The following is a 16405-nucleotide window of genomic DNA, read 5'->3' on the forward strand; positions in this document are numbered from 1 at the left end:
ATGGGTGGACAGCAGTTTATAAACCATTCTCCTTCTATTCTTAACCTTAAGCACAGGGGATTGGTTTACAATTACCTCCAGCCACTCACTAACGTGGGAAAGCATTCTGACCCATGCCCCCCTGCTAGTTGGCACATGCGCAGTAGAACTCTGGGGGTCTCATTTCTGAAGCCCCACATTTACGTCAGGAATGCCAGACAGTCTACCATTTGGAGTTCTGGCAGGAAAACCTTTGTTGAAAGGTGTTAACTGGAACACTTAAGACCTGCCCTGGTTTGGGCTTCGGATAAACAGTGAGGGTGATAAAACTCTTTGAACAGCACTTAAATCCTAGACATAGCGGCGTCCCCAGGGCCATCTGCTACCTTATGGCCCAAAAGAATCTCTTCTGGGTCTTTGTCCATACCTTAAGATACACTATTAAGCATAAAACATAAACGTATTAAAATATCCGGTTCCGTTAGGTTTAGCAGGTCCAAACTTCCCAGTTCGCATTGCCAGAACTGGGACACCATATGGTCCAAAAAGCGACTTGCTACGACCTAAGAAACCGAAGTTACACCAATGCACATTAAATCATTTTAATACAAAAATCTCCATTGAAAAAGAAATCTCAGCTTTTCACTAAATCCCCATTGAAAACAACGGGCAGCTCCGCCATAGACTTTCAATGGTAAATCGCCGCCATTGAAGTCAATGGGGGTTTTCTGCCATTGAAGTTTATGGGAAAAGTCCCGAACTTCAAGGGGGTCCATACTCCGTCGGGTTGGTCCAAGCGGGTCAAGGATGGTTCTGCAGCGATGCCGGAGCAGTGGCTACAGATACCCCAAACCCTGATCCGCTGAACCCTCCGGAACCGGAGATATGGATTCCTAAAATTCAGCATTTCTCACTTAGTCATTTTTCTGAGCCGTTTCTGCCGCCGCCGGCAAAGCCTATGGCGCGACCCGCTCTATCTGGTTCGACCCTTATCGGGGGTCCAGGATTCGGGGACCCGGTGGTGGTCGAGTGGGGGGACGCTTAGGAACTAGGGGCAAAAAGAATTTTATCCCTAGGTGCCCTAAAACAGTTTATTTCCCCGCTAATTGACGTTGAACTTGACCCAGTGATTTTAGCTCTTTTGAAGGACATTGTATCCGCTTTGCGGTTTGCGGTCTGGACGGCAGCCAACTAGGTTACCTCGAGGCATCTCCATTGAAGTCAATGAGCCCATTGACTTTCAATGGGAAACCGCCGCTCTCCCTCTCGGACGCCACCTGCTGGTCACTACAGGAAACAGGACGAAAACAGCACAAATTCCTATTGAAATGCATTGAGCCCTAATGGCGGCCAATGGGGACCTGCAAAATGGTGCCCGAAAAGGCGGGAAACTTACACAAAGAGCTATAATCATTAAAGAATTATTAACCCTTGTGCTCCCGGATGGATTCTAGTGTGTGTGTGATGCAAACACTGAGTAACCATACATTACAATGGAACAGGGGAAAATACATTTACATGTCATAACAAGGGTTACATCACATTTCTGGACCTCAGCCCAGTTAACCCCTTGTCTCCCTGGTGCGGTCAGGGGTGGCCAAATGGGGTGCAACCCCTTTAATACTGGGCCACCCCCTCTCTCCCTCTACACCTCCCCTTCTTAATGCGTGTCCTGTGGCCCACTGGCCCTGACGGGGAGTGGGGCACTGCTGGCACCATTAATGAATTCAGTCTCAGAGGGATAGTCCTGGCGTGAAAGTCCATCAGCATTGCTGTTTTCACTACCCTTTTTGTGCTGAATGGTGAATTCAAATTCTTGCAAAGCCAAGCTCCATCTCAGCAGTTTGGCATTTTCCCCTGATACCCTCTGTAGCCAGCTCAGGGGATTGTGGTCGGTAATGACCGTGAAAGCGCTCCCATAGACATAGGGCTGGAGCTTTTTGAGTGCCCACACAATGGCCAAGCACTCCTTTTCAATGGTGGCATATGCCACCTCCCTGGGGAGCAGTTTGCGACTGAGATACACCACAGGGTGCTCTTTGCCGTCGTCCCCCACCTGGCTCAACACAGCCCCCACACCAAAGTCTGAGGCATCAGTCTGAATAAGAAAATGCTTGGTATAATCTGGGGCAGCCAGGATGGGGGCCTCAGCAAGCGCAGCTTTCAGTGCCTGGAAAGCAGTTTCACAGCAGGAGACCAGGTAATAAGCACAGGCAGTTGCTTCTTAGTCAGATCAGTCAGGGGTTTGGCCACGGCGCTGTACTGTGGGACAAATTTCCTGTAGTACCCTGCGGTGCCCAAAAAGGCCATGACCTGTTTCTTGGTTTTTGGAACAGGCCACTGAACTATGGCTTCTACCTTGGCTGGCTCTGGCTTGAAATGCCCTCCACCCACCCTGTGCCCTAAGTACAGGACTTCTGCCATACCTACCATACACTTAGTGGGTTTTAAGGTAAGCCCAGCCTCCCTGATTCTATCCAGCACCGCAGCTACATGTCCTATGTGGGATTCCCAGGAATTACTAAAGACAGCAATGTCATCTAAGTAAGCCCTGGCATAGCTCTGCATCCCTTCCAGTAACCTATTGACCAGGCGTTGGAAGGTAGCCGGGGCATTCTTCATCCCAAATGGCATCACCAAAAACTCATAGAGGCCACTTGGAGTGAAGAATGCTGACTTCTCCCTAGCCTCCAGGGTCAGGGGAATCTGCCAGTAGCCTTTGCTCAGATCCATGGTGGTCAGATACTTTGCCCCCGCGAGTTCATCTAGTAACTCATCCATGCGGGGCATGGGGTAAGCATCTGACACCGTCCCAGCGTTGAGCAACCGGTAGTCCACACAAAACCGGGTGGTTTTGTCCTTCTTAGGCACTAGGACTACTGGACTTGCCCAAGGGCTCTGGGACAGAGTAATTACCCCTAGGGTCAGCATCTCCTCAATCTCTCTCTCCATACTTGTCTTGACCTCTGCTGACACTCTATAAGCGTGCTTATGCAGAGGCTGCAGGTCCCCTGTGTGTACTGGGTGTTTGGTGAGATGTGTGGTCCCTGGCATGTCAGTGAAGAGGGCGCTATACTGAGCTAGCATGTCCCTGGCTTCTCCCTTCTGCCTAGCACTCAACTGTGCCCCGATCTCTACCTGCTCAACAGTGTTTCCTTGCTTTGCCTCCCCTAGGAGATCAGGCAGAGCATTGCTCGCCGGATCCTCCAGCAGTGGGCTACAAATGGCCATTACTGCTCCCATACTCGGTGCTCTGTATTCCTTTAACATATTAATGTGATATGTCTTGTGCCTCTCAGGCGCTACCTGTACAACATAGTTGCACTCATTCACCTTTCGGATAACCGGGTACGGTCCCGACCAGGCAGCCATCAGCTTGTTCTCCCGAGTGGGTTTGAGAACAAGCACCTGCTGTCCTGGGATGAATTCTCTGCTACGGCCTGCTGGTCATACCATTGCTTCTGCTTGGTCTGAGCAGCCCTGAGGTGGTCCTGGGCCACCCCCATAAGCATCTCTAACCGGTCTCTGAGATCTACTACATACTGGATCACTGAAGCATCAGTAGCAGTAGTCTCCCCCTCCCATCCCTCACGGAAGAGGTCCAGAGGTCCACGTACCCTGCGGCCATATAGTAGCTCGAAGGGGGAGAAGCCTGTAGATTCTTGCGGTACCTCTCGGTATGCAAACAGCAAGTGCTGCAGGTGAATCTCCCAGTCTTTCCCCTCCACCTCTATAAAGGTCCGAAGCATCTGCTTCAGGGTACCATTAAACCTCTCACATAATCCGTTTGTTTGGGGATGGTAAGGGGAAGTGCGCTGGTGCTGTACACCGCAGGCATCCCAGAGACAATGTAACAGTTCACTCATGAACTGCGACCCCTGATCAGTTAGGATCTCACTAGGGAAACCTACCCTAGCAAAAATGTTCAGCAAAGCTGCTGCCACTGTCTTGGCACTTATGGTGCCCAGCGCTACCGCCTCAGGGTACCGGGTGGCAAAATCCACCACCGTGAGGATGTAGCACTTCCCTGACCTGCTAGGAATCATGAGGGGTCCTATCAGGTCCATCGCTACCTTCTGGAAGGGTTCCCCTATTATCGGTAGGGGTCTCAGGGGTGCCTTCACACGGTCGCCCGCCTTACCTACTCGCTGGCAGGCATCACAGGAGCGGCAGAAATCAGCCGCATCCCTGGATGCCCCCGGCCAGAAATAACGCTGCAATAACCGGGCTCGCGTTCTGGTGACCCCCTGATGTCCCGCTAACGGAATAGAGTGAGCTACCCGTAACAATTGCTGTCGGTACCCCTGGGGTACTACTAGCTGTCGCTTACCGGTCAATCCCTTCTCTATTCTCGGGTTCCCTTCTTCTCTGTATAGGAGTCCCTTATGCCATAGGCAGCGCTCAGTGCCCTCCCCTGCCTGAGATTCGGACGCCCGAAGTCTCACGCCGGCCAGGGTAGGGTCTGCCTTCACTGCCTCCCTAAACTGGGCTCCTAAATCTGCCCCCCCCCCAGTCATGTCATTGTCAGGGGAAGGGGACACGGTAAGGGGGAACAGTAAGTCAGCCTGTGGTTGCAACTGATCCTGGCTTACCTCCCTGGGCTCCTCTGTGCCCTCCGCTAACGTTGGTCCCAAAGGCTGGGGGACTGGGGTGGCCACCGCCGACATTGCCGCGGTCTGGCTCCGGGTAACCGCCGCCACTGCAGCGGGCTGGGGCACACGGTCGTAGGTGCAGGTCATCGGTCCCAGGTCATTGCCCAAAAGAATTTCAGCATCCAAACCTGGTAAAACCCCCACCTCCCGCACACCCTTGCCCACCCCCCAATCCAAAAAAATGCGGGCCACCTGCAGGAAACGTGGCTCTCCGTCAGCCACAGTGATCTGTATCCCAGGGCCTGGGATCAATTCCTCTGGCCGGACCATATCAGGTCGGACCAGGGTCACTGCAGCTCCTGAATCAAGTAAGCCAACTGCTTGCCGGTCACCGACTGTGACCGGGGTGAGATGCTTGCTCCTGCCGTCCGTCTGCTGCAGGTCTGCGCTGTGATGTCCTCCGCTCCTGGCTGTAGGCACTGAAGAAACCGGGGTAGGGGTGACATGGGACGTCTCGCTGGGAGTTGTTTCCATGACCGGTCCTGGTTCTTTGGTGGAAGCCACCCGCACGCGGGCTACCGGCTTTGCAGCTGGGGTGCGTTGCCCTCGATAGGGTCCGTTGGAACGCAGGGGTTCCGGGCAATCTGGTCTGATGTGACCAGTGCTGTTGCAATTGTAGCACCGGCGCTCATGCCGGAGCTCTCCCGCCTTCTGTGACCCGCTGCCCGCAGGCGGCTTTTGGGTCCACTGGGGGGTACTCACAGCTTTCTTGGCCGGCGCCGGTGGGGTTACCGCTTTGGCTGGTACCTTGGCGGTCATCTGGGACCGGCTGACCACATAGTCATCTGCCATCCTCGCCGCCTCGGTGTAGGTCTTGGGCTTTTTATCATACACAAAAGCCCTCACCGCCGGCGGGCACTGCTGCATGAGCTGCTCCTGAAAGATGAGGTCCAGCAGGCGTTGGTAAGTCTTGGCCTCAGAGCCCTCCACCCAGTGTAACCCATACAAAGCCATGCGGGTCACATAAGTGACATAGGTCTCCTGAGGGTGCCTCTCCTCCAGCCGGAACTTACCCCGGTAAGCTTCAGGGGTAAAACCATGCTGAAACAGCAAAAGTTCTTTCAGGTGGTCATAGTCATCAGCAAACTCCTCTGTAAGCGCCATCAAAGTCTGTTTAGCCAAGCTGGAGAGTAGCGGGTCCAGGCGTGCAACCCTATGCTGGGGAAGCACCCCGTACCGCCGGCACTGCGTTTCAAAGTTCCTTAGAAACATGTCAATCCGATCAGTGCCCTCCACATACTTGGTGAGACTGTGCTTGTCCAGTTGGAGTCCATCTCTGGGGGGTCGGACCGGGGGGCAATAAGCGGGTCTGTTCATTGCCATAGAGATAAACGTTAGGGTTAGGGTTAGGGTTAGGGTTATAGGGGAATACGAAAATTTAGGTATGTGACTCAGTTGGGTACTAACCAATCAGAGAAGAGTTAGGGTTGAAAGTTAGGGTTGAAAGTTAGGGTTGAAAGTTAGGGTTGAAAGTTAGGGTTGACACTTAGGATTATTTTTCTATTTTTGTTTGGCCCAGGGTTATAGGGGAATACGAAAATTTAGGTATGTGACTCATTTGGGTACTAACCAATCAGAGAAGAGTTAGGGTTGAAAGTTAGGGTTGAAAGTTAGGGTTGAAAGTTAGGGTTGAAAGTTAGGGTTGACACTTAGGATTATTTTTCTATTTTTGTTTGGCCCAGGGTTATAGGGGAATACGAAAATTTAGGTATGTGACTCATTTGGGTACTAACCAATCAGAGAAGAGTTAGGGTTGAAAGTTAGGGTTGAAAGTTAGGGTTGAAAGTTAGGGTTGACACTTAGGATTATTTTTCTAGTTTTGTTTGGCCCAGGGTTATAGGGGAATACGAAAATTTAGGTATGTGACTCATTTGGGTACTAACCAATCAGAGAAGAGTTAGGGTTGAAAGTTAAGGTTGAAAGTTAGGGTTGACACTTAGGATTATTTTTCTATTTTTGTTTGGCCCAGGGTTATAGGAGAATACGAAAATTTAGGTATGTGATTCATTTGGGTACTAACCAATCAGAGAAGAGTTAGGGTTGAAAGTTAGGGTTGAAAGTTAGGGTTGAAAGTTAGGGTTGAAAGTTAGGGTTGAAATTTAGGATTATTTTTCTATTTTTGTTTGGCCCAGGGTTATAGGGGAATACGAAAATTTAGGTATGTGACTCATTTGGGTACTAACCAATCAGAGAAGAGTTAGGGTTGAAAGTTAGGGTTGAAAGTTAGGGTTAGGGTTAGGGTTAGGGTTAGGGTTAGGGTTATAGGGGAATACGAAAATTTAGGTATGTGACTCATTTGGGTACTAACCAATCAGAGAAGAGTTAGGGTTGAAAGTTAGGGTTGAAAGTTAGGGTTGAAAGTTAGGGTTGAAAGTTAGGGTTGAAAGTTAGGGTTGAAAGTTAGGGTTGAAAGTTAGGGTTGAAAGTTAGGGTTGACACTTAGGATTATTTTTCTATTTTTGTTTGGCCCAGGGTTATAGGGGAATACGAAAATTTAGGTATGTGACTCATTTGGGTACTAACCAATCAGAGAAGAGTTAGGGTTGAAAGTTAGGGTTGAAAGTTAGGGTTGAAAGTTAGGGTTGAAAGTTAGGGTTGAAAGTTAGGGTTGAAAGTTAGGGTTGACACTTAGGATTATTTTTCTATTTTTGTTTGGCCCAGGGTTATAGGGGAATACGAAAATTTAGGTATGTGACTCATTTGGGTACTAACCAATCAGAGAAGAGTTAGGGTTGAAAGTTAAGGTTGAAAGTTAGGGTTGAAAGTTAGGGTTGACACTTAGGATTATTTTTCTATTTTTGTTTGGCCCAGGGTTATAGGGGAATACGAAAATTAGGGTTAGGGTTAGGGTTAGGGTTAGGGTTATAGGGGAATACGAAAATTTAGGTATGTGACTCATTTGGGTACTAACCAATCAGAGAAGAGTTAGGGTTGAAAGTTAGGGTTGAAAGTTAGGGTTGAAAGTTAGGGTTGAAAGTTAGGGTTGAAAGTTAGGGTTGAAAGTTAGGGTTGAAAGTTAGGGTTGACACTTAGGATTATTTTTCTATTTTTGTTTGGCCCAGGGTTATAGGGGAATACGAAAATTTAGGTATGTGACTCATTTGGGTACTAACCAATCAGAGAAGAGTTAGGGTTGAAAGTTAGGGTTGAAAGTTAGGGTTGAAAGTTAGGGTTGAAAGTTAGGGTTAGGGTTAGGGTTAGGGTTAGGGTTAGGGTTATAGGGGTTAGGGTTAGGGTTAGGGTTAGGGTTAGGGTTAGAGTTATAGGGGTTAGGGTTAGGGTTAGGGTTAGGGTTAGAGTTATAGGGGTTAGGGTTAGGGTTAGGGTTAGGGTTAGGGTTAGGGTTAGGGTTAGGGTTATAGGGGTTAGGGTTAGGGTTAGGGTTAGGGTTAGGGTTAGGGTTAGGGTTAGGGTTAGGGTTAGGGTTAGGGTTGGGGTTGGGGTTGGGGTTGGGGTTGGGGTTGGGGTTAGGGTTAGGGTTAGGGTTAGGGTTAGGGTTAGGGTTAGGGTTAGGGTTAGGGTTAGGGTTAGGGTTAGGGTTATAGGGGTTAGGGTTAGGGTTAGGGTTAGGGTTAGGGTTATAGGGGTTAGGGTTAGGGTTAGGGTTAGGGTTAGGGTTAGGGTTAGGGTTAGGGTTAGGGTTAGGGTTATAGGGGTTAGGGTTAGGGTTAGGGTTAGGGTTAGGGTTAGGGTTATAGGGGTTAGGGTTAGGGTTAGGGTTAGGGTTATAGGGGTTAGGGTTAGGGTTAGGGTTAGGGTTAGGGTTAGGGTTAGGGTTAGGGTTATAGGGGTTAGGGTTAGGGTTAGGGTTAGGGTTAGGGTTAGGGTTAGGGTTATAGGGGAATACGAAAATTTAGGTATGTGACTCATTTGGGTACTAACCAATCAGAGAAGAGTTAGGGTTGAAAGTTAGGGTTGAAAGTTAGGGTTGAAAGTTAGGGTTGAAAGTTAGGATTATTTTTCTATTTTTGTTTGGCCCAGGGTTATAGGGGAATACGAAAATTTAGGTATGTGACTCATTTGGGTACTAACCAATCAGAGAAGAGTTAGGGTTGAAAGTTAGGGTTGAAAGTTAGGGTTGAAAGTTAGGGTTGAAAGTTAGGGTTGAAAGTTAGGGTTGACACTTAGGATTATTTTTCGATTTTTGTTTGGCCCAGGGTTATAGGGGAATACGAAAATTTAGGTATATGACTCATTTGGGTTAGGGTTAGGGTTAGGGTTAGGGTTATAGGGGAATACGAAAATTTAGGTATGTGACTCATTTGGGTACTAACCAATCAGAGAAGAGTTAGGGTTGAAAGTTAGGGTTGAAAGTTAGGGTTGAAAGTTAGGGTTGAAAGTTAGGGTTGAAAGTTAGGGTTGAAAGTTAGGGTTGAAAGTTAGGGTTGAAAGTTAGGGTTGAAAGTTAGGGTTGAACGTTAGGATTATTTTTCTATTTTTGTTTGGCCCAGGTTATAGGGGAATACGAAAATTTAGGTATGTGACTCATTTGGGTACTAACCAATCAGAGAAGAGTTAGGGTTGAAAGTTAGGGTTGAAAGTTAGGGTTGAAAGTTAGGGTTGAAAGTTAGGATTATTTTTCTATTTTTGTTTGGCCCAGGGTTATAGGGGAATACGAAAATTTAGGTATGTGACTCATTTTGGTACTAACCAATCAGAGAAGAGTTAGGGTTAGGGTTCAAAGTTAGGGTTGACCCTTATGATTATTTTTGTATTTGTGTTTGGTTAGGGTTAGGGTTAGGGTTAGGGTTAGGGTATTAGGGTTAGGGTATTAGGGTTAGGGTTAGGGTTAGGGTATTAGGGTTAGGGTATTAGGGTTAGGGTATTAGGATTAGGGTTAGGGTTAGGGTTAGGGTTATAGGGGAATACGAAAATTTAGGTATGTGACTCATTTGGGTACTAACCAATCAGAGAAGAGTTAGGGTTGAAAGTTAGGGTTGAAAGTTAGGGTTGAAAGTTAGGGTTGACACTTAAGATTATTTTTCTATTTTTGTTTGGCCCAGGGTTATAGGGGAATACGAAAATTTAGGTATGTGACTCATTTGGGTACTAACCAATCAGAGAAGAGTTAGGGTTGAAAGTTAGAGTTGAAAGTTAGGGTTGAAAGTTAGGGTTGAAAGTTAGGGTTGAAAGTTAGGGTTGAAAGTTAGGGTTGAAAGTTAGGATTATTTTTCTATTTTTGTTTGGCCCAGGGTTATAGGGGAATACGAAAATTTAGGTATGTGACTCATTTGGGTACTAACCAATCAGAGAAGAGTTAGGGTTGAAAGTTAGGGTTGAAAGTTAGGGTTGAAAGTTAGGGTTGAAAGTTAGGGTTGAAAGTTAGGGTTGAAAGTTAGGGTTGACACTTAGGATTATTTTTCTATTTTTGTTTGGCCCAGGGTTATAGGGGAATACGAAAATTTAGGTATGTGACTCATTTGGGTACTAACCAATCAGAGAAGAGTTAGGGTTGAAAGTTAGGGTTGAAAGTTAGGGTTGAAAGTTAGGGTTGAAAGTTAGGGTTGACACTTAGGATTATTTTTCTATTTTTGTTTGGCCCAGGGTTATAGGGGAATACGAAAATTTAGGTATGTGACTCATTTGGGTACTAACCAATCAGAGAAGAGTTAGGGTTGAAAGTTAGGGTTGAAAGTTAGGGTTGAAAGTTAGGGTTGACACTTAGGATTATTTTTCTATTTTTGTTTGGCCCAGGGTTATAGGGGAATACGAAAATTTAGGTATGTGACTCATTTGGGTACTAACCAATCAGAGAAGAGTTAGGGTTGAAAGTTAGGGTTGAAAGTTAGGGTTGAAAGTTAGGGTTGAAAGTTAGGGTTGAAAGTTAGGGTTGAAAGTTAGGGTTGACACTTAGGATTATTTTTCTATTTTTGTTTGGCCCAGGGTTATAGGGGAATACGAAAATTTAGGTATGTGACTCATTTGGGTACTAACCAATCAGAGAAGAGTTAGGGTTGAAAGTTAGGGTTGAAAGTTAGGGTTGAAAGTTAGGGTTGAAAGTTAGGGTTGACACTTAGGATTATTTTTCTATTTTTGTTTGGCCCAGGGTTATAGGGGAATACGAAAATTTAGGTATGTGACTCATTTGGGTACTAACCAATCAGAGAAGAGTTAGGGTTGAAAGTTAGGGTTGAAAGTTAGGGTTGAAAGTTAGGGTTGAAAGTTAGGGTTGAAAGTTAGGATTATTTTTCTATTTTTGTTTGGCCCAGGGTTATAGGGGAATAAGAAAATTTAGGTATGTGACTCATTTGGGTACTAAACAATCAGAGAAGAGTTAGGGTTGAAAGTTAGGGTTGAAAGTTAGGGTTGAAAGTTAGGGTTGACACTTAGGATTATTTTTCTATTTTTGTTTGGCCCAGGGTTATAGGGGAATACGAAAATTTAGGTATGTGACTCATTTGGGTACTAACCAATCAGAGAAGAGTTAGGGTTGAAAGTTAGGGTTGAAAGTTAGGGTTGAAAGTTAGGGTTGAAAGTTAGGGTTGAAAGTTAGGGTTGACACTTAGGATTATTTTTCTATTTTTGTTTGGCCCAGGGTTATAGGGGAATACGAAAATTTAGGTATGTGACTCATTTGGGTACTAACCAATCAGAGAAGAGTTAGGGTTGAAAGTTAGGGTTGAAAGTTAGGGTTGAAAGTTAGGGTTGAAAGTTAGGATTATTTTTCTATTTTTGTTTGGCCCAGGGTTATAGGGGAATACGAAAATTTAGGTATGTGACTCATTTGGGTACTAACCAATCAGAGAAGAGTTAGGGTTGAAAGTTAGGGTTGAAAGTTAGGGTTGAAAGTTAGGGTTAGGGTTAGGGTTAGGGTTAGGGTTAGGGTTAGGGTTAGGGTTAGGGTTAGGGTTATAGGGGAATACGAAAATTTAGGTTTGTGACTCATTTGGGTACTAACCAATCAGAGAAGAGTTAGGGTTGAAAGTTAGGGTTGAAAGTTAGGGTTGACACTTAGGATTATTTTTCTATTTTTGTTTGGCCCAGGGTTATAGGAGAATACGAAAATTTAGGTATGTGATTCATTTGGGTACTAACCAATCAGAGAAGAGTTAGGGTTGAAAGTTAGGGTTGAAAGTTAGGGTTGAAAGTTAGGGTTGAAAGTTAGGGTTGAAATTTAGGATTATTTTTCTATTTTTGTTTGGCCCAGGGTTATAGGGGAATACGAAAATTTAGGTATGTGACTCATTTGGGTACTAACCAATCAGAGAAGAGTTAGGGTTGAAAGTTAGGGTTGAAAGTTAGGGTTAGGGTTAGGGTTAGGGTTAGGGTTAGGGTTAGGGTTAGGGTTATAGGGGAATACGAAAATTTAGGTATGTGACTCATTTGGGTACTAACCAATCAGAGAAGAGTTAGGGTTGAAAGTTAGGGTTGAAAGTTAGGGTTGAAAGTTAGGGTTGAAAGTTAGGGTTGAAAGTTAGGGTTGAAAGTTAGGGTTGAAAGTTAGGGTTGAAAGTTAGGGTTGACACTTAGGATTATTTTTCTATTTTTGTTTGGCCCAGGGTTATAGGGGAATACGAAAATTTAGGTATGTGACTCATTTGGGTACTAACCAATCAGAGAAGAGTTAGGGTTGAAAGTTAGGGTTGAAAGTTAGGGTTGAAAGTTAGGGTTGAAAGTTAGGGTTGAAAGTTAGGGTTGAAAGTTAGGGTTGAAAGTTAGGGTTGACACTTAGGATTATTTTTCTATTTTTGTTTGGCCCAGGGTTATAGGGGAATACGAAAATTTAGGTATGTGACTCATTTGGGTACTAACCAATCAGAGAAGAGTTAGGGTTGAAAGTTAAGGTTGAAAGTTAGGGTTGAAAGTTAGGGTTGACACTTAGGATTATTTTTCTATTTTTGTTTGGCCCAGGGTTATAGGGGAATACGAAAATTAGGGTTAGGGTTAGGGTTAGGGTTAGGGTTAGGGTTAGGGTTAGGGTTAGGGTTATAGGGGAATACGAAAATTTAGGTATGTGACTCATTTGGGTACTAACCAATCAGAGAAGAGTTAGGGTTGAAAGTTAGGGTTGAAAGTTAGGGTTGAAAGTTAGGGTTGAAAGTTAGGGTTGAAAGTTAGGGTTGAAAGTTAGGGTTGACACTTAGGATTATTTTTCTATTTTTGTTTGGCCCAGGGTTATAGGGGAATACGAAAATTTAGGTATGTGACTCATTTGGGTACTAACCAATCAGAGAAGAGTTAGGGTTGAAAGTTAGGGTTGAAAGTTAGGGTTGAAAGTTAGGGTTGAAAGTTAGGGTTGAAAGTTAGGGTTGAAAGTTAGGGTTAGGGTTAGGGTTAGGGTTAGGGTTAGGGTTATAGGGGAATACGAAAATTTAGGGTTAGGGTTAGGGTTAGGGTTAGGGTTAGGGTTAGGGTTATAGGGGAATACGAAAATTTAGGGTTAGGGTTAGGGTTAGGGTTAGGGTTAGGGTTAGGGTTAGGGTTAGGGTTAGGGTTAGGGTTAGGGTTAGGGTTATAGGGGAATACGAAAATTTAGGTATGTGACTCATTTGGGTACTAACCAATCAGAGAAGAGTTAGGGTTGAAAGTTAGGGTTGAAAGTTAGGGTTGAAAGTTAGGGTTGAAAGTTAGGGTTGACACTTAGGATTATTTTTCTAATTTTTTTTGGCCCAGGGTTATAGGGGAATACGAAAATGTAGGTATGTGACTCATTTGGGTACTAACCAATCAGAGAAGAGTTAGGGTTGAAAGTTAGGGTTGAAAGTTAGGGTTGAAAGTTAGGGTTGAAAGTTAGGGTTGAAAGTTAGGGTTGACACTTAGGATTATTTTTCTATTTTTGTTTGGCCCAGGGTTATAGGGGAATACGAAAATTTAGGTATGTGACTCATTTGGGTACTAACCAATCAGAGAAGAGTTAGGGTTGAAAGTTAGGGTTGAAAGTTAGGGTTGAAAGTTAGGGTTGAAAGTTAGGGTTGAAAGTTAGGGTTGAAAGTTAGGGTTGACACTTAGGATTATTTTTCTATTTTTTTTTGGCCCAGGGTTATAGGGGAATACGAAAATTTAGGTATGTGACTCATTTGGGTACTAACCAATCAGAGAAGAGTTAGGGTTGAAAGTTAGGGTTGAAAGTTAGGGTTGACACTTAGGATTATTTTTCTATTTTTGTTTGGCCCAGGGTTATAGGGGAATACGAAAATTTAGGTATGTGACTCATTTGGGTACTAACCAATCAGAGAAGAGTTAGGGTTGAAAGTTAGGGTTGAAAGTTAGGGTTGAAAGTTAGGGTTGAAAGTTAGGGTTGACACTTAGGATTATTTTTCTATTTTTGTTTGGCCCAGGGTTATAGGGGAATACGAAAATTTAGGTATGTGACTCATTTGGGTACTAACCAATCAGAGAAGAGTTAGGGTTGAAAGTTAGGGTTGAAAGTTAGGGTTGAAAGTTAGGGTTGACACTTAGGATTATTTTTCTATTTTTGTTTGGCCCAGGGTTATAGGGGAATACGAAAATTTAGGTATGTGACTCATTTGGGTACTAACCAATCAGAGAAGAGTTAGGGTTGAAAGTTAGGGTTGAAAGTTAGGGTTGAAAGTTAGGGTTGACACTTAGGATTATTTTTCTATTTTTGTTTGGCCCAGGGTTATAGGGGAATACGAAAATTTAGGTATGTGACTCATTTGGGTACTAACCAATCAGAGAAGAGTTAGGGTTGAAAGTTAGGGTTGAAAGTTAGGGTTGAAAGTTAGGGTTGAAAGTTAGGGTTGAAAGTTAGGATTATTTTTCTAATTTTTTTTGGCCCAGGGTTATAGGGGAATACGAAAATTTAGGTATGTGACTCATTTGGGTACTAACCAATCAGAGAAGAGTTAGGGTTGAAAGTTAGGGTTGAAAGTTAGGGTTGAAAGTTAGGGTTGAAAGTTAGGATTATTTTTCTATTTTTGTTTGGCCCAGGGTGATAGGGGAATACGAAAATTTAGGTATGTGACTCATTTGGGTACTAACCAATCAGAGAAGAGTTAGGGTTGAAAGTTAGGGTTGAAAGTTAGGGTTGAAAGTTAGGGTTGACACTTAGGATTATTTTTCTATTTTTGTTTGGCCCAGGGTTATAGGGGAATACGAAAATTTAGGTATGTGACTCATTTGGGTACTAACCAATCAGAGAAGAGTTAGGGTTGAAAGTTAGGGTTGAAAGTTAGGGTTGAAAGTTAGGGTTGACACTTAGGATTATTTTTCTATTTTTGTTTGGCCCAGGGTTAAAGGGGAATACGAAAATTTAGGTATGTGACTCATTTGGGTACTAACCAATCAGAGAAGAGTTAGGGTTGAAAGTTAGGGTTGAAAGTTAGGGTTGAAAGTTAGGGTTGAAAGTTAGGGTTGAAAGTTAGGGTTGAAAGTTAGGGTTGACACTTAGGATTATTTGTCTATTTTTGTTTGGCCCAGGGTTATAGGGGAATACGAAAATTTAGGTATGTGACTCATTTGGGTACTAACCAATCAGAGAAGAGTTAGGGTTGAAAGTTAGGGTTGAAAGTTAGGGTTGAAAGTTAGGGTTGAAAGTTAGGGTTGAAAGTTAGGGTTGACACTTAGGATTATTTTTCTATTTTTGTTTGGCCCAGGGTTATAGGGGAATACGAAAATTTAGGTATGTGACTCATTTGGGTACTAACCAATCAGAGAAGAGTTAGGGTTAGGGTTAGGGTTAGGGTTAGGGTTAGGGTTAGGGTTATAGGGTTAGGGTTAGGGTTAGGGTTAGGGTTAGGGTTAGGGTTAGGGTTAGGGTTAGGGTTAGGGTTAGGGTTAGGGTTATAGGGGAATACGAAAATTTAGGTATGTGACTCATTTGGGTACTAACCAATCAGAGAAGAGTTAGGGTTGAAAGTTAGGGTTGAAAGTTAGGGTTGAAAGTTAGGGTTGAAAGTTAGGATTATTTTTCTATTTTTGTTTGGCCCAGGGTTATAGGGGAATACGAAAATTTAGGTATGTGACTCATTTGGGTACTAACCAATCAGAGAAGAGTTAGGGTTGAAAGTTAGGGTTGAAAGTTAGGGTTGAAAGTTAGGGTTGACACTTAGGATTATTTTTCTATTTTTGTTTGGCCCAGGGTTATAGGGGAATACGAAAATTTAGGTATGTGACTCATTTGGGTACTAACCAATCAGAGAAGAGTTAGGGTTGAAAGTTAGGGTTGAAAGTTAGGGTTGAAAGTTGGGGTTGAAAGTTAGGGTTGACATTTAAGATTATTTTTCTATTTTTGTTTGGCCCAGGGTTATAGGGGAATACGAAAATTTAGGTATGTGACTCATTTGGGTACTAACCAATCAGAGAAGAGTTAGGGTTGAAAGTTAGGGTTGAAAGTTAGGGTTGAAAGTTAGGGTTGAAAGTTAGGATTATTTTTCTATTTTTGTTTGGCCCAGGGTTATAGGGGAATACGAAAATTTAGGTATGTGACTCATTTGGGTACTAACCAATCAGAGAAGAGTTAGGGTTGAAAGTTAGGGTTGAAAGTTAGGGTTGAAAGTTAGGGTTGAAAGTTAGGGTTGAAAGTTAGGGTTGACACTTAGGATTATTTTTCTATTTTTGTTTGGCCCAGGGTTATAGGGGAATACGAAAATTTAGGGTTAGGGTTAGGGTTAGGGTTAGGGCTATTAGGGTTAGGGTTAGGGTTAGGGTTAGGGTTAGGGTTAGGGTTAGGGTTATAGGGGAATACGAAAATTTAGGTATGTGACTCATTTGGGTACTAACCAATCAGAGAAGAGTTAGGGTTGAAAGTTAGGGTTGAAAGTTAGGGTTGAAAGTTAGGGTTGACACTTAGGATTATTAGGGTTAGGGTTAGG

The sequence above is a fragment of the Ascaphus truei genome, unplaced genomic scaffold, assembly GCF_040206685.1.
Source record: "Ascaphus truei isolate aAscTru1 unplaced genomic scaffold, aAscTru1.hap1 HAP1_SCAFFOLD_531, whole genome shotgun sequence".
Lineage (NCBI taxonomy): Eukaryota > Metazoa > Chordata > Amphibia > Anura > Ascaphidae > Ascaphus > Ascaphus truei.